Source organism: Pistacia vera, unplaced genomic scaffold (genome assembly GCF_008641045.1).
Source record: "Pistacia vera cultivar Batoury unplaced genomic scaffold, PisVer_v2 Contig873, whole genome shotgun sequence".
NCBI classification, from domain to species: domain Eukaryota; kingdom Viridiplantae; phylum Streptophyta; class Magnoliopsida; order Sapindales; family Anacardiaceae; genus Pistacia; species Pistacia vera.
Window position 1 is genome coordinate 203659 of NW_022196749.1, and position 25591 is coordinate 229249.

At 38.5% G+C, this 25591-nt stretch overlaps 1 pseudogene; it reads right to left on the bottom strand.

Moving 5' to 3' along the window:
• Window positions 1–16165: 16165 nt before the first annotated feature.
• On the bottom strand, window positions 16166–16745 carry LOC116119114 (annotated as a pseudogene).
• Window positions 16746–25591: the final 8846 nt, after the last annotated feature.

The window sequence follows — 25591 nt, forward strand, 5'->3', positions numbered from 1 at the left end:
ATTAAACTTAAAACTAAAACAAAATTTCTAAGTATTCAAAACTAAAATATGAAAGCAAGATTTAAAACAAGGTAATATCAGTTTAAAATAATGGGTAGGGTTTTGATTTCATTCGGACTCTATGGTTTAAACCTAAGGATTATACTAATTCCATATTCACATGCATTGATTGTAAATCGAATTCTCTAAAGTGTAAAATATACCTTCTCAGGCTATATTTCCTTACTCTTCCCTATTAAACTTCCGTATCCAACAAAATGAAGATTAATAGTTCAAAGCTCATTAAGCACAAAGAATCCTAGATTGATTTCATTGATTCTCAAATCTATCTCTAGCATTCAATACTACAATGGTGATTACCCAAGAAGCTTAACACGATTCATTTTTCAATCTCATCATGTTCATCACATAAAAACAATAAATTCAGAATAATCACACAATCAAAGCAAAATCATATGAAAATAATAACAATCAATTACTTAACCCATGGAATTCCGAATTACATCAAAACCCTAACCCAAAATGGGTTCATTCATTGCTAAATCAACAACACAAACAAAAGAAATGAAAAAAACCAATGTTTAACATAATGAAAATAAGAGAGGACAAGAGATCTCCCCAAATGACAAATCCACTGGTTTTAATCTCGAATCTTCACCGTTTTCAATCAAAGTTCTCCCAAATTTAACCTAAGAAAATGAAAATAGCTCCTCTTTACTAAAAACGAACGACCCCTAACAAAAATGACTAAGGTTGCTTTTAAACCTCGCCCAAAATCCTAGGAAAATGCCTAAAAATGAAACTGTGCGTTTTGGAATTCGCAGACTTCGTCGCGGCGAAGAAAGATTCTCGCCACGGCGACGAAGTGAAATAAAACTCTCGTGCGCAACTCTCTTCGCCGTGGCGAACCTTCATGTGAAATTCTGAATTTATAGAATTGCCCTCCGCTTGCTTCTTTGCTTGAATCTTCGATCTTCGATGCTCTCCTCATGGAAACAAGCTTCATAGTGCTCCACTCTGCTTCAAAACTTTCCCAACTTCTGAGATCCGCTCACTTCTAAGTCCAAAAACTCCAATTCGCTCATTATTTGCATAAAATGTCCATTTTAGCCTGAAACACAAAATATAAAGAATGAAGTAGCAATTCAGGTCAAAATGAACTAAGAAGTATCTGAAATATGACTAAAAAGTCTAATAAAAACAATATAATCCATAGATTATCAGTGATGTACTAGTCTACCAAGACAATGAACCCAGAACCTACGAAGACGCTATATCAGATCCAGATTCTGTTAAATGGCTTGAAGCCATGAAATCTGAGATGGACTCCAGATACCAAAACCAGGTATGGTCTCTGGTGGAACCACTTGAAGGGGTTAAAAGCCATAGGGTGTAAATGGGTCTTCAAGAAGAAGATTGACATGGATGACAAGGTGCATACTTATAAGGCACGCATGGTTGCCAAAGGTTTCAAACAAATTCCTGGTATTGACTATGAAGAAACCTTTTCACCGGTTGCCATGATTAAATCCATCCGGATTATGTTTGCGATTGCTGCATATCATGACTATGAGATTTAGCAAATGGATGTCAAAACAGCATTCTTGAACGGAAACCTTGAAGAGGATATGTATATGACACAACCCGATGGTTTCGTTCTTGATGGGCAAGCTGATAGGGTATGCAAGTTATTGAGATCCATATATGGACTCAAGCAAGCTTTAAGGAGCTGGAACATTCGTTTTGATGAAGCCGTAAAAGAATTCGGTTTTATCAAGAACGAAGATGAGCCCTGTCTTTACAAGAAAGTGAGTGGGAGCGCAATAGTATTCCTAGTGTTGTATGTTGATGACATACTTCTAATCGAGAATGATATACTGAACTTGCAGTCGGTAAAGACTTGGTTATCCAAGTGCTTCTTCATGAAGGACTTAGGGGAAGCAGCCTATATCCTTGGAATAAAGATCTATCGTGATAGATCGCGTAGGTTGCTTGGCCTAAGTTAGAGTGCATATATTGACAAAGTACTGAAAAGATTCAGTATAGAAGAATCCAAGAAGGGATTTCTTCTGATGTCACATGGTGTTTATCTCTCTAAGGAATTGTGTCCTAGAACACAAGATGAGAGAGATAGGATGAAAAGGATCCCATATGCATCACTAATGGGATCCATCATGTATGCCTTGCGATGATGTCTCATGTGCTTTGAGCACTTGTAGTAGATATCAATCGGATCTAGGTGAACGTCACTGGATGGCTGTCAAGAATATTCTTAAGTACCTAAAGAGGACTAAGGATGTGTTCTTGGTTTATGGAGGGGAAGATAAGCTCACTGTAAGAGGATACAGTGTGCTAGTTTCCAAACGGACAAAGATGATTATCAATTGCAATCAGGGTTTGTATTTTGTCTCAATGGGGTGTAGTGAGTTGGAAGAGCTCCAAGCAAAGCATTGTAGCAGACTGTACAATGGAGGCTGAGTACATTGCATTATCAGATGCACCAAGGAGGCAGTATGGATTAAGAAGTTCGTTATTGAACTTGGTGTGGTTCCCACGATTGTTGATCCTATAGACATCTATTGTGACAACAATGGAGCAATTGCTCAAGCCAGGGAACCACGGTCTCATCAGAAGTCCAAACACATACTTAGACGATTCCATCTCATCAAAGAGATACTTGAGAGGAAAGATGTGTAGATTAGTAAAGTGCATACTGACGACAATCTTGCCGATCCACTAACAAAGCCTCTATCGCAGTAGAAGGATGAAAGGCACTTGAGATAATTTGGTATTAAATACATGAATGATTGACTATAGTGCAAGTGGGAGATTGTTAGAGTAGATGCCCCAGAGCCAATCAATTATTGTAGAATTGACTCTTTATAATAATGTTCATTGATCAATAAAAGGCATTTTATACTATATCGCGTAAATCATCATTGTATGTATTGATATATGTCCTTAGAATGGTAGAACCATGATGAGGGTATCAAGTGTTTCAAATCTTGATAGTGAGAACCCTATAAGCACATATGGTGGTCATTCTAGAAACATTCGTAGCCCCGGTATTATTCTGAAGTAAGGGCACAGATAATACGGTAAGGCTATCATAGTGTTGAACGACCCTGTCAAAAGGTAGTGACTAATCTCACTTGTCAAGGTTGTTTGGTGACAACCTGGTGCAACACGTGGGTGCTTGTTGTAGGCAAGCTCATTGGAATGACCCACCAGAGGATTCCATATGGATGGTAACCCTAGTGTCTATGGAACAAATCCTCTAACGAATGGTGGTACATGTGATCCTTAGACTTGAGATCACCGGAGTGCCTTGTGCACCGATTAGTGTAGTTTGACACTTGGAACAATTCAAATTAAATTATCAAAATCAATCAAAGAACAAACCTTGGTCTAAGTCCACCATCGGAATTCTACAACTGATCATCGATGCAAGTATATTAATTCATACTTTGAATAGTCACCGTTGGAACTATTTTCCTATCTCTCCTTAGTGCAGTTAATTAGGAAATAAGCGATCTAATAATCTTACTACTAAACAACCCAAGACAAGCGCTAAAGGTTTAATCTAGTGGCAACCTTAAGAGATCGATGAGCTGAAAACACAAACACAAGCGGTTGTATTTAATTTAGTTGAATGTTCTTCTTAAGATATATTAATTCCAGACAGTAGCAAATTCTTAACTCTTAGTTACTCCCAAATTAGAGGGATCAAACAATTACGGATTTGATATCTAATTTAGCGATAGATTGCAACAATAATAAACTAGTAGGCCTTAGTAATTAAATGAGACAATCATGAAAATAGGCATAGAAGAACTGCAATACTCAAAGCATTATTGAACACTAAAAACAGATTAGATCTCACAGTTTTATTAATTTAGAGGCCTCCGTTTCCTTCGACCAAGTTATGAAAATTAGCTGCTCATGGCCATCGAAAACTCAAAAGAGAAGAAGAAGAAGAAGAGGGGAAGGAGAGCCGTGTGTGTTCTCTTCCCAATCTGATTCTCTCCCCTCTTAAAAATATCCAATTCAAGTCTTTGAATTTACTCATACTCCTAAAAATATTCTAAGTTTTATCCTAAAATAACATTTATCCAAATCGATTAAATAAAAATAAAATAAAGTCGTAATATAACTAGGAAAGTGGTGTTTCCAGCTGTACTTTCATGCACCAGATCTTTAAAACTTCCAATAGTAAACTGCATATTGGAATTGCAATGAAACGAGAATGTTCCAGAACGTTAGCAGTGCAGGTGCATCAACTTGAAGCCAATTACAACCTTTATTCAGCGAGTATCTCTCCAACTCAAAACATAAAAGTTTTAGTTTCTTCTTGGTGTTCCATAGCATTTGAATCATCTCAATCGGAGCTCAGATGAGAGAGTTATTCCCAGATTATTAAGCAATGTTGAAACTGTCCAAAATCACCTAATTAGTTTCGTTTTGCATTTAATGCCTCCATTTGCATCCTAAATCAAAATAAAATATAATGAGTACATTTAGGAACCAAATAGTATAAAAGAATAGACATTAAGGGGGGAAAATTGACATTTTTCATTATCAGATATATCGACCACAGGATGCAGATTATGTCTGCGAGAGATCCATAAGGGAATTTGCAGGAACCATGTAGGAGGCAAATCTTTAAAAAAGTGCTTCGTCAAGGTTATTACTAGCCAACGGTTTCGACGAGAAGCAGATATATGGGCAGATGCAATAGATGCCAGAGGTTCGCAGATACTCCATGAGCTTGCCCCAAGAGTTAACTACGCGACAAGCCCTTGGCCATTCGTAATCTGGGGGATCGACCTGATCGTCCTTTACCTCAAGGAAAGGGGCATTAAGATGCAGTAGTTGCTATGGACTACTTTACCAAATGGGCAGAAGCCAAACCTTTAGCCACCATCCCGTCAAACAAGCTAAAGGATTTCATCTACAAAAACATCATTGTAGGTTTGGAATCCCTACACCATAATTACAACAACAGGAAACAGTTTGACAGTGAGGATTCAGATCTTTCTATGAATAGCTCAGTATCAAGAAGAGCTTTGCTTGTTTATCGGCCTCAAGCCAATGGTCAAGTAGAGGCTGTAAACAAGGTCATCAAATGCACCATAAAAAAGAAGCTCGACGCCTTGAAGGGAAGTGGGCCGAAGAATTGCCCGAGGCCTTGTGGTCTACAGAACGACAACAAGGAGCTTGACAGGTGAAACCCCATTCTCTCTGCCATATGGGGTAAAGCAATGGCCTGGTTAAAGTGCGGATCAGTTCATTCTGAAAGGAAGTTTTCGATGAAAAAGTAAATGGAGACCTTTGCCGCCTAAGGTTAGGCCTAACGTAGAGCATTTGGCAAGTCTAGTTAAAGCTTGCCTATGTCAGCATGAGCCAGATGATACTTAACACCAAAGTAAAAACAAAGACTTTTAAGTGGGCGATCAATTTCAGAAAGGTATCCAGGGTATCCAAAACCTGAACTGGGAGTGCTTAGGCCTAATGGGAAAGTCCTTTCAGGATCACCGAAGGCTCGCGCTAGGAACCTTTTACTTGGAATGCCTTAACGGCAAAGCAATATGTGAGCTTGGAACGCCAAGCATTTGCGACATACTACCAATGAGCAGCTCAGGTTCCAACATTCTTCTTTATCATTCATTGTAAGGCTGTTCACGACCAAAATGCTTATAATGAAAGAGGTATTATTCAAAATCTTCTTTATTCATCATTTTTATTTTTACTCATTTAACACTTATTATTCATCGCTTCAAAAATCGCGACCTCGCGATAGTATAAGAACTCGGAGTCGAAGTCCGGAAAAAGGGAGCTTATCTAATAAGCCACGCCAAAATCTGACTCTATAAGGGTGAAATATCCCAAATCAACGAAGTTAAACTTAAAAAAAAAAATTCAAGAAAAAACACGTTGAAGGAAATTGGCCTTAAGCGACGAAACCAAAACTCGAAATGGACAAAGGATCTGAAGTCGGAGTTGTTTGTCGCATAAGATTTCCTTGCATTTCATATTAAAAAGCTCTTCAATTAGGATGATTAAAAATGATTGCAGGATATAAAATTTGCTGACGAGGATTACTAAAAAATATTCTTTCATTGATGAGTCTTATACAAGTAACAAATACATATATTATATATATAATGATCTTTTAGGTAGCTGGAGGAGCAGGGGCATCGTCTCAATGGTCCAGGGTGCTCGTTACTGACTAGAAGAGACGGTTCCTCGACGGAAGGAATGGCAACGGTCTCTTCAAGGTTGGGGCCCCGCTCGGGGGAAGTGTAGCTAGGGGAGCTGTATCTTGACTTCTTGCTTAGCCCGCTTCTTTTCACCTTTCTAACCTCTTCCTGGCCTCCACTATCATCCTCGTAGTCATCCGAGTACACATAGGCCATCCTTAAGCCTCGGTTCTTATCCTATTAACCTCTCTCTGAAAGCTCATGGAAGGAAAGAGAAATTGATGAAGGGTGGGGCTTCCACAACTTTGTACAGAAAGACCGATGTCTGCCAAGCTCGAGTAGTGATAGCCTGTTCAACCCTCATTTGAAGCCTGAGTTGCCCGACCTTAGTTGGCTTTCAATCAACCTTTCACCTCTTGAGCGGGTTGATTGAATTGGCCTTCCAATCCAAGGCAGTCTTGGGCCAAGGAAAGCTCAGAGTTTAGCTTGTTATTGGTACTGCTGCTGCTAGACTCTTTGTAGTCTCGGTTGCTTTGGCTTCGCCTTAGCTCGCATAGCCTCGCCACTTTAAGCTTGTCAAGGAACTCCCTTTCCTTGACCCGAAGGCCACCATTTCCTCCCTAAGCCGCGTTGAGCTCAGCTGCTTTGCTTTTGCCTTCTCCGTGACCTGGGCACTAATTAAGGCATCCTCCTTCACCGTCCCTACCTAATGCCATCCTTTGTGAGTGGCTTCCAATATGGATGCACTTGTCATAGAGGAGCCTGCTTGCCATGGCAACCTAAATAATAGAGTGAGTTAGTAAGAAATACTGATAACGTGCATAAAATAGCAAAAAAGGCAAACTACTAATACCTTTGTCATATAGCTGCACATCTAGGCCAACGTCTCGGTAGGAGATGAATCCCTAATGCCCGTGAATGTTCATAGGGTGACGCATCCTTGGCTGCCGAGGCCCAACGCTGATATGGTCGGGGAGTTGGTCGATCAAGCATCAACCACAACTTGAGTACTTCATCCATTTCTGCCTCCCGACCGAGACGAGCTAGACTTACTCTCCCTAGTGGTGGCAACCTCGCCCGTAGGAGCAAAAATTCTCTTGACCAAATCCTGGCCATAGTTTTCTTTTGGCCGCCAGCTTGCAGACAGACTCTTTGCCCGAGCCAAACTGTGCTCAGCCCCTTTGTGTTTTCTCTAGCCCCCTTAGGGGTCGTCAATTTTTTCTGCCGAGTCGTTATAATGCTCGGATGCCTTCTGTTTCCCCGAGCCCCCAATTAGCATGGGTGCTTTCTTTGTCGGTCCCTTTTGGGGCTGGAGATACCTTTTCTGCCAATGCTTCGAGGCAGTCACGAGTCTTACACACTTGGGCTTTCCCCAAGTTCGCCTTTGCTACGCTTTGTGTCAACAATGTCAGTGGTTGTTTCATCACCAAAGTAGTCAACACTTGCTTGGCAGCTGCGGAAGCCACGCTTTCTCTTGAGGCCCTTTGGATTCTCTGCCTACATTTCTGCAAAAAAGGAAGCAAACAGTGAGCGACCTATCTATGCAGGGCAAATAAGCACGAGCAAGAGATAACTTATCTTTCTCTAGAATGGTAAGAAAATTAGCGTTGTCCTACAGAGTTGTACGCCTTCAAATAAGGAAGCAAAATGATCATGAACATTGCGTTGTCTGTCAGGAAGGTCGTGATGAGAATGCAAAATGTCATATTTACCGCCTAATGTCTAGTCTTTTATACTTATTTGTTGCCTAAAGTACTCATTATTATTCTATTTTGATTTAGGGGCAAAGGAGGCGTTAAATGCAAAACGAAACTAATTAGGTGAATTCGATCAGTTTCAACATTGCTTTGTAATCTGAGTATAACTCTCTCATCCGAGCTCTGATTGAGATGATTCAAATAATAGAACCCTAAGAAAGATATCTACAACTTTAATGTTTTGAGTTTGGAGAGATACTCACTTCATCAAGTTTTAATCGGGCTTGAGTTGACGCATCTGCACTATGATGTTCTGGAACATTCCGCTTTGTCATGCAAGTCAAAAGGCAGTTTATTATGGAAGTTTTGAAGACCTGGTGCACGCAAGTTACAGCTGGAAACACCACTTTCCTATTATATTAGGACTATTTGTTTCAATTAATCAGATTAGGATAAATGTTATTTTAGGATATTAGAATATTTTTAGGAGATTTAGTAAATTAAAAAGATTGAATTGGTATTTTAAGGGGGAGAGAGATCAGATTGGAGGAGATTAACACAGCCTCTCTTCCTCTCTTCTGTAATTTTCTCTTTGAGTTTTGATTATGGCCATGAGTGGCTAAACTTTTATAAACTGGTCGAAGGAAACAGAGGCCTTGGAATCAATAAACTGTGAGAATAATCTGTTTTTTTTTTTTTTTAGTGTTCAATATATGTTTTTGAGGTATTGGATGTTCTTCTATGCCTATTTTCATGATTGTTCATTTAATTACTAGGAGGCCTACTAGTTATTGTTGCAATCTACTACTAAGGAGATATCAAATCCGTAATTGTTTGATCCCTCTAACTTGTGAGTATTAAGGTTTAAGAATTTGCTGTGTCAGGAATTATTAATCTTAAGAAGAACATTCAACTAACTTAAATACAACGCTTGTGTTTGTGTTGTTCAGCTTCCGGTTTCTCTAGCCTTAGGCTGCTACTAGATTAAACCTTTAAGCTTGTCTAGGGTTGTTAGTAGTAGATTAATTAGTATCGCTTGTTTCCTAATTAACTACAACATAGAGAGTAGGAAAATAGTTCCAACGGTGAATAACTCAAAGTAACAGTTGAGATATCTTGCATGATGATCATTGTAAATTTCGATGGTGGATGTTGACTAGACCAAGGTTTGTTATTTTTGATTGATTTCGATAATTTACTTGAATTGTTTTTCCTGAAAGTGTTTCCGTTTTACTCAAACCCACACCCCCTCCAGCCTTGGAACGTAACATAAAACTTGGCTAGACACTCCCATGGGAACAATCCTTACTCACACTACTACATGTTTTAGGTTTTAATTTTGTTTGTCTGCGATAGTACACCCGTCGCTGAAACACTGGAGCCTCTACAAGCTGCAGTAGGGAGATAGTTTTGTTCGACGTTAACTGCAAAGCAAAACAAATCAGTTAGCTTAACATAAGTTTGAAAGCAATCCTTGCACGCACGAGGAGCGAGGTCTTACTCACTTTCGAAGCGAAAACGCTGGTCTCCGGGCTTTATAGAAGAAAAATGGGAGTCCCAATGTGGGACCTTCTTTTGGACGTCAACCAACCCGTTGAACGTACCTCCTCACCTTGGAAAGGTAGTACGTATGGTCTTGCACTTTTTGAGCCTAATAGATGGATGAGCTCTCAACGAATGGCTTGTCTAATTGACTATCATTTATGCTATATACAGACCTATGATATTTGGTATGAGTTCGCAGATAGTTGAAAAGGAATGATGTCAAACCGTCTCAAAACGCTATCAATAAAATGAGGGGGAATAGATTCCCAGCATATAGAGGGTCTTAGAGATCACCACCCATCGAGTAGCGGATTCTCCGAGAAAAATCCCTCGGAACCATCAAATTAAGTTACGGCGCCTAAACCTCTCTTATGCATTTTAGTCTCGATGTTAATCGAAGATTGTGGTTCCCTCCACAGTCTATGAACTGGAGACCGCTTGGATTGGGAACTAAACTGAGGCATGATGGACAATCCTATCGCATCGGGGTCGATCCGTGCGTGATTTCCTAAAAAACGTTAGGGATATTACCCCCAAGGACTGTCAAGCCATGGGTGAGTAGAAACTGCGATCAATCGGTGATGTGAAAGAAGACATAATATAGCTCTCTGGGAACTGAAACGGAAGCAAACATGTGTTAGAGCTTGAAAAACTCGACGACCTATCCACACTTGCTCAGTTTGGGACCCAAGATAGCTCGTGTCACAAGACGAGCGCACGTGACCTACATAAGGTTCTGGCAGCCACTGATAAACTTCCTTAAACCCAAGGCCGCAGAAGACATGTAAACCCTAGTAAAGTCTTAGAAGGCCAATTGGGCACAATAATGGCACCCTTAGTCACGAAAATCAAGACAGCAACTAACAAGAAGGAAATAAGCCTTACCAGAATAAGAGAATGGAAGAACTCATTGAAAAAGAAATCGTGACGATAATGAAGCGGTAACAGAATAAGCAAAATATGTTAAAAAGTTTTGCAACTTGAGTAGGTTTCTGACGACTTCACTCACTTTTATAGTGGCTTGCATGGGAGACAAGAGGGTGGGGTTCACGTCGTAGATGTCGATCTATGTGAATCTTGAACCTCTATTTATGAGCAATCCTAGCCCTTGGACGTGGCCACGTGTCAGACATCTGTAAGGGACGACAAATCGTCAGACTGTTGTGATATAACTATCATCGCATGTCGCCTCAAATTCGCGCTGGATAGGTAGTCGCCACAGCACGATGAAACGGGACTGCCAAAGGCTGTCGTATTTAATGCAACATGACCACATGGAATTTACATAATTCACACCATTTGCATTCCAAGTTTGACAGGTTGTCAGAGGAGAGAAAGTCAAGTGTGAAGTAACTCGATCAATCACTGGGTTCAACCCTCGAAGCTGACGAGCCTACATTGATGGCCTACTGGCAACACCAAGCTTGATATTAAATCAAGCAATAGTCCTGAAGCTCCAAAAGAGCATCGAACACTAGAGGACAGATGTTGTGTGTGATTTTTCCATCAAGCTCGGGGAGTGGCGAGGTAACAGCTTGACCAAGAATCAGTCGACTCTATTGATTGTCGACCCAACATAAGCTCAGAATAGCTCGACTCAGCACAAGCTAGTCGCGAACAATCCGAATGACCATTCAATCAATTTAGATAACTTCGATCCCAGATATCTCAGGAAGGATTAGATTGACAACAATCCTTGCACAATCATAGTGCCCAATCGCAAGAATATTGGAGTTGCATTTCAATTTAATTGTAATCTCTTTAATTTTGTATTCATTTATACAAAATTTGTACATAAACCCTTCAAACGTGAGGAAAGGGTTAAAAAACTCCTAGAATTACTACTATAAGCACACACAACAAATACAAAGAACAGTGGATGTAGGCTTAAGAGTTCATCTCGCCAAACCAGTTTAAAATCCTTTTTTGCCATTTACATTACTGCATTCATTATTCATCCATTGTTGGTTACTAATCATGCACACATTAGTTCCGATCCCGCCAAGGTCGATCGGATCACTCTAGTTGGTGCAGATTTCTATATACACAGTTGTAAATCAATACTATTTCTAGTTGTACTTCATAACATTTAAAGAAAAAAAAACCTTGGATTTGAAATATAAATGCTCAAGTTTTTAAAGAAGAAATTAAAAATAACATACCCACAATTTTACATGTCTGGTAAAATATAGAAGAACAAGTCGTTTTCATTTAAAATTTATTTATTATTTATTTTGTCATCCTTGTTCAGCTTTTCAAGGAGTAGTTACGATATGTTCTATAATAAAAAGATAATTGATTGCTGCCTTTTATATTATTGTTATTCTATCCTGTTTTGGAGTGTAATGTTATTTGGTTTCTTCGCGCGGAAAGAAAGACCTTGACTTTCAAATGAGAGGTGCGCGCCAGTCACATCGACTTGACTTCTTCCGATTCAAAATAAGGAAACCATGTGTCAATTTCATATTAATAATAGGATGATATGCTAATGGGTATTTTGAGATGAAATTTGGTAAAATTATTAGCAAAAAGGGCATTATTTTTTCTTTTTAGGTATAGAGGTATTCAAACTCATATTTGAGTCTGTCTAATTTTTAAAGTCACAGAACACCTATAAGTCCAATGGATTAAGGTTATTGCACAAATGTGGTAGATATCTCTCCTACAACTCAAACACCAGACCCTCCAGGTATAGCTAACCTCAGTGGCTAAAGGTTTGCCATTCGACCACAAGAGGAGAGGTAAAGATTATTTGTCTTTTGCATTCATCAATCTTGCACATCAATTGTACACAATAACTTTTGAAATGATATCAAGTGGGTAATTAATAATTGACTTATAATATTAAATAACGTAACCCCAAGGGGTTGGCTAGCGGTCAAGAAAGTTTGCTCACTTCCTTGAGTTCTGGATTCAAACCTTGGGGCCATCTACCAAATAAATTGTGGCTTACATGGCCTTTGGGCTATAGGGTGTTCAACGAATCTAAGGATTAGTTGACGTGCACGTAAGTTGGCCCGGACACCAGTTACCAGAAAAAAGATTAATAACTTGATATGTATATGTCTGCATGGTAAATTCTGTTAAGGTTTAAATTAAAGTTTCAAAATCTGAATTAGCTTACATGTTTGATCCTAAATAAGTAATATTTTTAGAGATTAAATATAGCAATCCTCGGTATGTGAGTACTTAAATTGTATATATAAATGGTAAAGGTTAAGAAGCAACATGTCAACACAGCCAATATTAGAACTAATGTAGCGTTCGTTTCAATATGTTTGGTTAGATTGGGCAATAAAATAGTTAATATGTTTAGTTAGGAAGAAATAAAAATATTATCAAAGGGTTTTACATGAATTCCTTCCTAGTAAATATTTTATTATTATTTAGAATATTTTTTTAACCCCCTATATTTGAGAATTTAGCTAAAACACCCCAACAACAGAGTTAAAATTTAACAAAATACACCTAGCCCCCAAGATGATTGTCGGCCGCTAGCCACCAATAACGATCGCTGCTGACAGGGAATGGATGTGCAGGCTGACGACGGATCTGGTTGGCCATGCGCCAATCTAGTCGTTTTCAATTGACTGAAGGCTAGAAGGAAACGCCAAATGACCATGGATCTTACTGCAAAGCCAGATCAATTCTGGCATAACAGCTAGACTTGTGGCAGTTAACAACCGTGGATTGATAAAAAAGAACAGATCTATTATGGTTGTTAATAGTGTAATAGCCGCTTTCTACTCAAATAATCTAAAAATATACATAAGAAAATACTATAAAATAGTATAAAAAGTTGGGCCCAATTTTTTCTTCATAAACATATACATTCTTTATACAAAATTCGTATCATGTACAAAACTATCAAAAACAAGGTGGACAGTGTAGCCGCTTCCCCTCGCGTGCGACGTCCATCCGACCGTTCCTCACCTAGATCCTGCAAAACATAGGAACAACGGGGTGAGCAAAAACAATGCTCAGAAGTAAATCCCCTACTCATCTAACCCGTAACTCTCTCTAATTCTTCCTTACAATTCTCATTTACTCTTTCTCTATACTTCTCTCGTTTTCTCTTTCTTATAACTTTTTTCTACTAACTCTTAGTAAGTCACGGCCTCATCTTACCGGAGGCACGGCGGGCTCGCTCCCGCTTCCGTGACTCTACATTCTAGCCGATCGAACGCGGTTATGCATGGATTCGGAACCCTTGGCCAGTTGAGTGTATAATCTCCTTGGTACTCTCGGGTATAGCCTATCCGCATGAACCCACGAGCTACACCACTTCTCTCTCCATCCATGCCACTCTCTCAATGCGCGTACATGCGGGAATACTCTACCTATTACACGGGTTCCCATCGCACAATCTATTCTATCTTTTTTCCTCTTTCTAATGAAGCTCACACTCAAAGTTCTCTACTCTTTCTCTACTCTTTTCTCTAATGCAATTAATGCATATAGATGACTCATGTCATTAATGCACTCATGAAATGCAATTATGCCAGTAGCAATAATTAAGGTTCTTACTCTACTCAGCCTTACCAAGCATTTCATCATACAACTCATGTGCATATAAAACTCTACCTGATCTATAACTCTTCCTATTTAATCATCCCAAATGGGAGAAGCTCCTCATACTCTCTAGTTCCTGTCAAAGAAAGACACTCAAAGAATTTGGCTCAAAACTTCTCAATTCCATCAAACTCAACTCAAGCTCAACTCAACATCATAAAATCTCAACTCTTTCATAACTCAAGTATATACAACAATAAATAGAAATAATCATCCATTTATCATAATTTCTCAATACATAAGATATACACAACATACATAAATCTCTACTCAAAAGAGTTCTTAAATCTTACTTGGGTTGGATTCATTACCTTGCGGGTAAAAACTTCTCTAGCACTCTCCTCCCCTTGTTGTCTTGGCTTGTCTCTACAACTTTAAAGAACAATAACAACGTAAGAGTTCAACAAAACATAAAAAATTTCATCTAAAGCAAGAATCCTTACCTTAGGATGCTTTAGATGAAATCTCTACTAACAATACCCAAAAGCTCCCTAAAATTCTTAGAAATCTTGGAAGATTGAATGAAGGATGACAAGAAAATAAAGAGTGAGAATGGCGGTGGAAATGGATGGAATGAGGGTTTACTACATTAATCTCTTATTTAGCTCATATTATAACAACTCTTCCCATTTTGCCCTTGTCTTCCCGAAAATTCATCTTGTCCTTGATTCTTACAAACACACCCCCAACTCCAACACATCTCTCTAAATTCCTTACATTTTACTCCCACTTTTTCTGTAATTAGGGGTAGAATAGTCATTTCACCTACGGAGAATTCTCTAGAATCTCAAGAAACTTTTCTGCTGTCCCGTCGCCGCGGCGAAGAAAGTTCCGTCGCCCTGGCGAAAAATTACAGAACGACATCGCAACACAGAGCTAACGTCACCCCGAGCGAAGACTGTTTCGCCCGGCGAAGACTGTAATACCAAGATTCCTCAAATCTCAACCAATCAAGGCAAACACTCAATCAACTCAACATACCATTTCAAACAAAGACCAACCAACCAAGAAAAACAACATACAAAATTAATTGAAGCTGGATAATGAACATTAAGTAATACAACAATTTAAATACGTACCTCAAGTGGAGCGTTACAATTCTCCCCCTTAAAGAATTTTGTCCCCAAAATTGACACAAATAACTCTGGAAAGCGTTTGCATGTCTCGTTCTACCTCTCATGTCGCTTTTCTACATTGTGATTCCTCCAATGACCTTCACTAGCGGATACCCCCTATATTACCATAATATCACTATTAGTATTAGTTAATTATTGCAATTTTTTATATAACACCCAAACGTGATAATTACAGATTAAAAAGATAGATTATCGGCATTATCTTTATGACTTCGAACCAACAGTCACGAGAGATTTTTGTTTTCAAAATGATGCTGTTTGAATCCTTTGCACAGCTTAAAATTCTAGGTACGTTGAACTTCGAGAGCTACCCTACTCATCCAACTCCATGAAGAAATTTTAAACTTTCTGCAGGGGAAATGAAGGAATTTTGTTTTCTTGGCGTATTCAGCTGCCTAATTTTGTTCCACTTCTCACAGGACCCCAGAAGTTTAGGTGAAGCTATGGTACATTCACATTTCTCATTAAAAAAAGAATCTTAAATTAATCAAAGAAACACATGTACTGAATATTTAATGTGTATTGTTCAAAGCGCTGCGATGAAGAAGCACACAGATGATGTCAACTGTGAGGAATTTGTGTTGTGATTAGAGACTGAAGATTGGTTAAGGTTTGACCTCCTCTGAATAAATGGTCCCATACGAAATCGAAAGTACAAGATATGGGCATATTTCCTGAAGGTGCTAATACGTTGGCACAGGCATCTTTGGTGGAAGAACCGGCAATGGAGCTTCAAAATAAGCACAAGAATCGCCTGCCTTATGAGGCCTGATATTTTCATCGGGTGAGCACACCACAGCCCAACTATCATCAACCACTTTCATCTGTTGCCTATCATAACTTCACTTAGTCTTGGATCTGCCGCTTCAGAAGTTTTCCGCTTATACAGTTCCAAACCCACTGCACCATATGGACTTGACCTTCTTTTGCCATAGGGTTTATGGTTTCCTCCACAAGCTAATTCCAAAGCATAAATCCGAAACAATGAATACATCTGATTCTGCTAGCCTTGCAGTTATAATACAGGCAGGACCATGTAGCCCATTGTTCCCGCCAAAACTGTGGTTTGGACCCTTTCGAGTGTTCCACAAGCCTAACAATCCGAAATCTCCAATCTTAGCCTTGAAATTTGAGTCCAGCATAACGTGCTTGATTTAATATCTCAGTGGACAACCATTGTTCCCATTCTTCATGAAAATATAGCAATCCTGAGGCCCAGTCCTTAGCGATTTTGTACCTCATCTCCCATTTCAATAAGCTGTTTTCTTTGAAAAGATGGGAGTCTAAGCTGCCTTAGGCATGAATCATAAACAAGAGGAGTTCCTTCTTCTCATGGCACCAACCCAGAAGTTGCACCAAATTTCTAGCCTCAATCTACTAATAATTTTCACTTCTGACGCATCCTCTTTACCCCTTGTTTAGACCCTTTTGAAACCCTCTAACTGCATATAAGAATTTGATTCCCTCAAAAATCCTATATAAACCCCGCCAAAGCCTCCTTCACCTAACTTATGTTCATCGTTGAAATTATTATTGTGCCGGCCAAGTCCTGTACGAAAGCTCTTGGGTCCGTTCCCTTTCAATTCATCCTCCATATGCGCGTGACCCCATGTTTATCTACATCATCGTCGCCGTGGTCTCTTCTACGTATGACAGCAAGCCAAACAAAAGCAAACCTCCAACCAAAAAAGCTCCACCAATACTCAATCCTACTGCGAGTCCTGCTCTACTTTTTCTTCTTCTGCTTCTCTCTCGACGATAGGAGTCGAGTTATCACTTGGTGGTGGTCGATTTGCAGCTTCTAAGCTTGAATTAAATTCCCAAGAGTAAACATAAATATGCATATTGGCTTCCTGTGCTGCTGAGAAGCACAAAAGTGACCAACTCAGGCAAATAAGCCTCAAATCTATTCATAATCGAGGTACTGCATCCCGTGACATTATTTCTAAAGCCAGTGAAGGCAACGCTCAGATTTTGTGTACAGAATTGTAACTGATCCAGGCTCATTCTCTGTCCACCCTCGACGGTACTCAACCACGAACATGGTGCTTGATCTCAGAGAACTGATATCAATGCCTACATGATCACTGGCGGAATCGGATCCCAACCATTATTGTAGAAGATGTCGAATTCCACTCTAACAAAGGATTGGATGTGGAATTTAGAGGTTGTCATCTTTGAGACCGAAAGAGCCTCCCACCTAATTGTAGGAATTATCAAACCTTCAGGGGCAAGGAAGAACGCCAATCCATCTCCGTATGAAGTTTCGTTTTCAGAATCAATACAAAAGAGGAAATGTGGTGGTGAAATCTGAGTTTTCTTGTCGTTTTGTCCCAAAGCGGCAGGGCTTACTATAAGTGGCACGACCAGCACGTCCGTTCTTAAGACTATTGAATGGTACCGTTTTTGTCAGGATAGATCTCTCATACTCATGTTATCGCCATAAATGGGACCAACTTTAGAATAGTTGAGGGATAAAGAACTTGCGAATGGGTCACGAGAGAGAAAAGTATAGTGATGATGATGAAATGAAAAGAAGGGGGTTAGTGCTGCAGCTGACGGCCATTTTTTTGAGGAAGGAGAAGGGTTTCGAAGATTCAAGAGAAGTTCATTAAAATAACAATTTAGGCGAGGAATAGTAAGTCTTCAACTATTGTGGGACTACGGTTTCAGTATTTCACAGGTAGCTTCGTTTTACTCAGTCAACTTGACCCGATTCTTTCAACGGTTGTGATGGACTGACCGGTGAACCCAATATTAATATTCTCATTATATATAGTTAATAACAGAAACTTTTATCGTTTCATAATTGGACTTTTGTGGAGGGCTGGAAAGAAGTATGTCAGACAAATTTTATTATTAATTAAGGAGGACCCAACTAGGAGTATAGGCAAATTAAAGTCTCTCGTAAAGACAAATTTCTGATAATTTTACAAATCTTGAAAGAAGGTTGAATTTAATAATTCCAAGGAAATTAGTCAAGCTTTTGTTATTACAATTCGAGACTTTTTATTCAATTGATGTGTGGTTAAAATTTCTAGAGAAATGTCATCTGCTGACAAATAAAAATGAGGCTTAAAACTAATTAAAAACAATGACTCTTTGTTGAGTTTACTTGAGTTAATTTTTTTTTTTTTTGTGGCACCATCTTAAATTTTTTTTTTTAACAGCGATTATGCACATTAAGTGGGTTAAACCATGTTTGTAATTTTTATATGGGATTCATAATTGTTTAAAATTGCTTTGTACTCCAATGGCCGGCCACGCATAATTTATAAGATCGTTACAGTATATATCTATTTCAGAGCAAGAATTAAGAAAAAAGAGAATTTTTATTAGGGCTGTGCCAAACGGAGGCGCCATGCCTCTATGCTGAATAACGAGTGGACGGTCAAAAGAGACAGCAAAATTGCTGTTGCGATGATGCAAGCTTTAATAGCAATAGAACGTAAAAATAATTTAATAAGTTTACTTAAAGCCCCATGAAGCAAAGATTAATTATAATTGGCCTTAAGACATGGAGTGCTACAATATATATCGGCACATATATATCCATTTGGTTTACTATTTTATACTGTTTTATTGGTTCGGTTTACAGTACAGATTTAAAAAGAGTATAATTACGTATAATATTGCGGAAGCAGGTTATATATACAATTGAAAGATTTCTCTTCAGATTTGAGTTCATTGATGAACAAGTACAGTACATTATCAATCTAAACTCTATATAATACATTAGAGTAAAAGACGTATTCCCACCCAAAATTTAGCGAAACTCAAGATCGGTACCCTTGGTTTCATAAATTCCAGATTAATCCTTAAATGGACGTCGTTAGTGACAGAGGCATCTGACACAGAAGTAGAGGTGCTTTTACAAAATGCCCTTGGACCTTCTCTCTCATCTCCCTTTCTTTCTTCACTCATCCAGCACTTCCCCTTGCGCGTTTTCCCCACATTACCACTACACCAGAGCCCTGACACTTCCATCAAATTCCCCACATCACCCACTACAAAACCCTAACATTCCTTCCTCAGTGCACCCTTAATCCACCACACTGCCTTGAGTGTTTCCATACCAATTCGTCAATTTTAATGGACTACACCACTGCCCTACCTCTTAGCCTTGTTTTGTGTTTTTCCTTTGTTTTTTTTGTATGGTTTTTTTTTTTGACCAAAAACAAAGAAAAAGAATACAGAAAAGATTTTTGGAAATCTGTATTTATTGAGCTTAGAAGAATACACAGTATAGTAACATTTTATAGTGTTTGATAACTAAACAGTAACTAACTAACACTGCTCTAACTATAGTAACAAACTACTTAACATAAACAGTAATTAAGCACTAACGATTAGCTAAACCTTCACTTACTAACATCTTCCTCAAACAAGATTTACTAGACCTTATATGCTCATAAATTATCTTCTTTACGGGACAATTCAAACCATTAAAGTGATTACTAAAATAGTCAATTTTGCAAATTTGCCAGTCAGTATTTTTCATCTCTTCCTGTGTATTCCCCCAAATTGACTAGGGATAAACTATAGATTTGGAAGTCTCTTTTGCGGTTGGCTCTCATGATTTAGAGGAACATCTCACGGGATTGATTGCATGTCAAGCTCCATTCGTCAAAGTTCAAGCTGAAGGATTTGATGAGATGACTAAAAAAAAAAAAAAAACCTAATCCGTAATACAACTTGTGGAAGAAGACTGATAAGCTGTTAGTAAGCTGGCTTCTTAGCTCAATTTCTAAATCTCATGTTCATAGTAATCTCTAAATGTCAGTATTTTGCCGATATGGGATTACTCTAGAAAGGAATTTCTTATGGAGTCAAGAACAAGAGATGTGCATGTTAAAGCTTTGTTGCAAAATATAAAAGGAAAATCTAATATTCATGAATATTTGTCAAAATGAAAGATTTGCTGAAAATTTGACAACAAATGGAATAAAGTTACAGACGAAGGCTGACAGATTCATTGGATGGTCTCAATTGGAGTACATGCTGTTGTAGTGAATATCACACTGATTGGAGTCTAAGCTAGATCCCTTATGGTAAAAGATGCTCAAATAATCCTACAAAAGTTTGAGCCAGGTAGAAAAAGCAAACTTAGTAATGAATTCATGGAAGCTTAGGTCACTTGCTAATGTCTCAACTGATCTGAATATCAAAACTATCAGAGTGACCTATCTCAGCTAAATCTGGATAGCCTCCCACTGGACACTCTTAATTTGTTAGGCAATCTCCTGGTTTTTCAGCTTCAAATTATATCTCACAATCGTCACGAACAAATCAATTTGTACCACAGAGTCAGTTCTATCCTGCTAAATTCACTGGCGGCAGAGGAAGAGGTAAAGGAGTTGGTCGAGGAAATTCATATGTCAAATCTTGGCAAGACGGATATCTGGCATAAATTGTTACCATAGATTTGGTCAGATTCCAAGAGGAAATTAGTTAGTTGGAACAATTTTATGTAGTTTATTCAGACCTCAAGAGTTATTCCAAGGAACACATTTTTCTCCTTAACACTTTCCACAATTCTCTGCTAGTCATAATATGAATCTCACATCAATGCACAAGCTGGGTTTTCCTCTTATGTTTACTCTAATACTAGACCTAACATACTACTCAAACTAGTTTTCCACAGCAACTGCTTCGCCTCAGGATAGTCTCAGCTAAATATAGGAGCTCAAGCTGGTGCATTTGGCATTAACAATCAGGTGTTCCTATCTCAAGCACAATCTCATAACTATCCCACTCATGCAAATAACTACACGTACACCTTCCACCGTCTAGGATGCATCTTGGTACATGGATTCTAAAGCAAGAGACCATGTTACCTCAGACTTGTCTCAGTTGACTCTGAACTCAAACTACTTTGGTAATGAGCAAACTCTAGGTTGGAAATGGTGAGTTTCTTCTATATCTCATACTGTCTTATTTCTACCTCGTAACTCTAGGCCTTAGGCCTCTTTATCTCAAAATATGTTATGTGTACATATATTACTAAAAATCTGTTCTTTCAGTTCACTAGGGGAATAACATTATAGTTGAATTCTTTGCCTAATTTGTGTGTGGTAAAGGACAAGCAATCCAAAAAAACTATTCTTTCAATGAAAGCTTAAAGTTGGCCTATACCAACTACAAATTCCAGACATTTCATCAACTTCCTTCAAATCTACCTGTGCTTCTTCAAAATCGTCAGGCTTAGCTTTCAACTCTTCTACTAGACTTGATCATACCTTATTTAAACAGTCTTTGTCATCTTCTATTTCAACATGTTGTCCAAATTTTGATATTAATGTAGCTGTGTTTCTAAAACTGGATGATAATAATGTTGCTCATAATAATCCTACTTTTGATCCATGTGTAATGTTGCTGCTATTGATAATAAAAGTGCTCTATTTCAAGCTTTTCCTATTGAAAAAACCAGTGGATTATTGTGGCACAGACGACTAGGTCACCCTAAGCAAATATTCTTGCAAATCATCATGTTTAAAATACTTTATTTATGCACACCTATCAGTTTGGCAAACTGCATCAGTCCACTTTTCCTAGGTCCAAAATTAGAGTTGCCAAACCTTTGGAATTGAGTTCACTTGTCCTTTAGGGACCATAACCTATCCACCTGAAGGATTTCAAGTACGGTATTCAATTTTAGATGATTATAGTAGGTTTACTTTGGTGTTTCCCTTGAAATTCAAATCTAAAACACAAAGTGTCTTAAACAATTCCATAAAGCTAGTGAGAGACAGTTCAACATACCACTAAAATGTGTCCAAACTGATTGGGGAGGTGAGTACCGAAAGCCTAGGTAGTACCTTATTTCTTATCATGACATTCTCTTTCGCCATCCATGTCCTTACACTCAACAACAAAATGGAAGTGTGGAAAGGAAACACAGACAAATAGTGGAACAAGGTTTAACATTATATCTCAAGCTAGTGTTAGAGTAGATGCCCTAGAGCCAATCAATATTGTAGAATTGACTCTTGTAATAATGTTCATTATCAATAAAAGGCATTTATATCATATCGCGTAAATTATTATTGATATGTATGATATATGTCCTTAGAATGGTAGAACCTGATGAGGGTATCAAGTGTTTCAAATCTTGATAGTGAGAACCCTATGAGCAACATAGGTGGCCATTCTAGAAACCCGTAGCCCCGTATTATTCTGAAGTAAGGGCACAGTAATACGGTAAGGCTATCATAGTGTTGGAAGACCTGTCGAAAGGTAGTGACTGATCTCACTTGTGAAGGTTGTTTGGTGACAACCTGGTGCAACAATGGGTGCTTGTGTAGGCGATTAGTAGCAAGTCATGAAACGACCACCAGAGGATTCATATGGATGGTAACCCCAGTGTCTATGGAACAAATCCTCTAACGAATGGTGGTGCATGTGATCCAGACTTGAGATCACCGGAGTGCCTGTGCAGATTAGGTAGTTTGACACTAGCCTAACGCAGTTCTATTCAGAGCTCATACGGTGGTGATTGGCTATCAAGGAGTGTATCAAGACTATGGTGAATGATGAGGTTCATCACTCCCGGGTACGGAGAAGTTATCTCACGGCGCAATCATATAATGCACATGACACTAAAACTGTGGCCACAGAGGGATTGAGTTGTTGCTCTTCCAGATTATAATACGAGCATTGGTCCAAACTGAATAAAATATCGAGAGATACCGAAGGTTGACACTATTTCTATGCCTCGTCTCTCGAGATAACGATGATGAAAGGATCGAATTTATGAACCATATCGTTGACAGGTAGCTACTTTGCTGAATCCGATTATGGGTGGCCATGATGCCTTGCTAGGGGGCAATCTTGGCTGGTGTTGGTGAGACGATTAATTGGTGTAATTGCGATAAATACACTACCGGTAGATGAGGAGCCATGCGTCCATAGAAGATAATTTAAAGCAGAAGAAAGAAGGGCGTTTTCGTCTTTTTAGGGAAAGGGTATTTTGTAATTTCACAGTGGCAATTAAATGAGGGTCGTAGCCTTTATTTAATTTGTTAGAAAAAAATAAGTGGAATAGTTAAGATGTGTTCGAATAATATTAATTAAATCACATTAGTGTTAAATGTTAATAAATATTAATGATTTCAATTGAATATGATGAATAATTAAAATATCTAATGTGGGAGTGTTTGGGGTGGAGCCCAAGCCCATTCCATAGGGAATAGGGCAACTAAAATGAGACTATAAAAGAAAAGGTTTAATGGAAGGGTGGGGTTATTTATTCATTCTTCAATTTTGAAAAGAGAGAAACTCCAGCCTAAAAACTCTCCACCGCCACTTTTACTATTCCATTGAAAAACAAACACTTTTGTTTTCTCTTGATTTCTTAAGGCCAAGGAGGATCTAGCAAATCCCTCTGGTTCTTGTTGATTGTTTTCGTGGGACCTATACGGTTTGATCCTATATTGGATCGGTAGCAAACACACTCCAGAGACAATATTGGCGGAGCCTCCAACGTGGGTATGAATCAAAACTTTAGATTATTTTATTTCTGCAGATTCTTGATATTATACATAAACTGTAAAATTTGTGCCTTGATTTTGGGCTTTAAGGAACGATCTACGGTTGTATAAAATTTTTGTTTTCGCTGAGCAACCGGGTCGTTTCCTAACAGTGTTATCAGAGCTACGGTACTAGATTTATGGTTTTTATGAATGGTTGATTACATGTGTTTTTTTATAACATGTTGCCTTGATGAATCTGCCATGAAACCCAGATTTTATTAAATCTGAAAAATCTATTAAATCCCTTTTGAATGAATGAATCAATTGTTAAATGATTTAATAATGTGTTGATGAATGTAATATGGTTGGTTAATATCCGGTTGAAGAGTGTTGTGGTTTGATTTGATTTGGATTGTGTTTATACACAAAAACTGCAAAAACGCGAGCTGTACGAATTGGGGATTTCTAGGTCTGCCGCGGCGAAGTGGCCTCTGGAACTCTGGAGCTCTGGAAATTTTCGCCTCGGCGAAGACTGTAGCTTTCCCAATTCTGTATTTTTTGCAAAAGGGTCTAATCTGCAGTTTTTAATAACCTGTAAAGCCAATGTACATTCTGCACATTTAAGAGGGTAATTAATTAATACCCACCCAATTCAAAAATTGATTATTTTTTGAAATGTATGCTTGTACTTGTTTGTATGTGCATGGTGCCGGTACATGAGCCTTAGACCTAAGGGTGAGTTTTAAAATTTTTGGGTAGTATGGCTGTAATAGTTTAAATAGGGCCTGCGTGTCCTGCCTTTTCTCCTCTTCTTGATGTACATTCTTTCTCATCTCATTCCCCTGAAGTAAATCGAGGTTCTAAATTTGTTGATGTAAATTAGTTTATATTAATTTATTGTAAATTTAGAATGACGTTTTTGTAATGTACTTGGAGTCGGAGCAAAAGACAAAGCAACCATACTTGAAGATCGAGATATTTATAAGGGACCCCTAGGTGACCTACGATCCCTCTAGGATCGAGGAGATCGGTTTTAGTTAGGCCATGTACCGGCACGTTTAATATTTTCTTAGAATGCATCCTAAGGTTTGACTGTTGAATAACATGCCAAACAATGTCATTCTAACAAAGATAATAATCTGATGAGACATAAATAACAAACCTCAACTAAGTATATAAGTCACGAATGCCTTCCATCACCATGGTTTTAATCAAACCACTGTTCGTCGGAACCTTGTTCGCCAAAGCGAAGGGTACATTCTACCAGTGGGAGGTTAAAATTCATTGGAGTTTCCTTAATGGTGAGGGTCGACTTAAAATGACGGTTTTGTTTGTTCGCCAAAGTGAAGGTTGATAAACGCGTCATAGGCAAGTAGAGCAGTACACATATTATGTGTAAGGGGTGACATGTAGTGTCCACTCTATGATACTGAGAATCACAGGTTGAGGACAAGGTTGGAGCATTAGATGTGTGTGATTGGCTTGTTGGCTTTTTCACATATTGAGGTTGATAGTAGGAGTTAACAATGGTGTGGATTAAGTTGTTGGCCTACCAATCACACTCATTTGGCGTGTTCGCCAAGCGAAGGTTTGAAATAGGAAGGATGGATCTCGGTCCATAGGAAAGCCAAACGGGCCTTCCGAGTTAATAGTGAGGCTATTGGCTTGAGTAAAATAGTGGGAGCATCGTTTAATAAAAGACCTATTAAATAATAATGAACTTTATAATAAACTTTATCTTTTTCGCAATTGTAGATTCACTGAAATGAGCATATGAACCTACGACCGATAATCGAAAAAATAAAACAGTTGGATGGATTCAATTTCTTAGAGGTTATCGTTCTTGGATTATACTTAAGTCAGAAAAGAAATTGTATATCCTTGAAAAGCTATACATGGCTGAGCCTGATCATGATGCCACTCAGGAAGTAAGGATACTTATCAAAAGTTTCTGTGATGCTGATAGCGTA